Here is a 429-nt window from a genome sequence, read left to right as displayed (position 1 = left end):
AAATGGTCTTGAAAATAAACTTTATTTTTGTCCACAAACTCTACTAAATTTTCAAATTGTTTGCGGGTTGTTTTTTTTTTCTTCTGTACATGCTCCATTGAAAGTGTTTGAGAAGATAGGTCAAGAACAATAACAAACGAAATTGAAAGCGAATGCAAATCATAAACAAAGACATGTAGGGTAGTAGGCAACCCAAATGGTCAAAACGTGCACATGTGGTGGCGGTGCATATGTTTTAGAGGCTTCGATGGTTTGATGTTAACTCTCTCTCTAACTAATAGACTATTCGTATAAGGGCATCTCACTTTATGCATCCTATATTTTTTTCCTTTTTAACGTTTGATGGATAACTGGGACAAAAACGCATACGTTAACTCGGAGATATAGCACACCTCGGTTGAGTTGCTGCGTTATCGAAAATGTTATCCT

Source organism: Dendroctonus ponderosae, unplaced genomic scaffold, assembly GCF_020466585.1.
Source record: "Dendroctonus ponderosae isolate FM_Combo_2020 unplaced genomic scaffold, Dpon_F_20191213v2 Dpon_F_20191213_1, whole genome shotgun sequence".
NCBI lineage: Eukaryota > Metazoa > Arthropoda > Insecta > Coleoptera > Curculionidae > Dendroctonus > Dendroctonus ponderosae.
The sequence above is the reverse complement of the archived record's forward strand: the minus strand, read 5'-3'. Positions refer to the sequence as shown.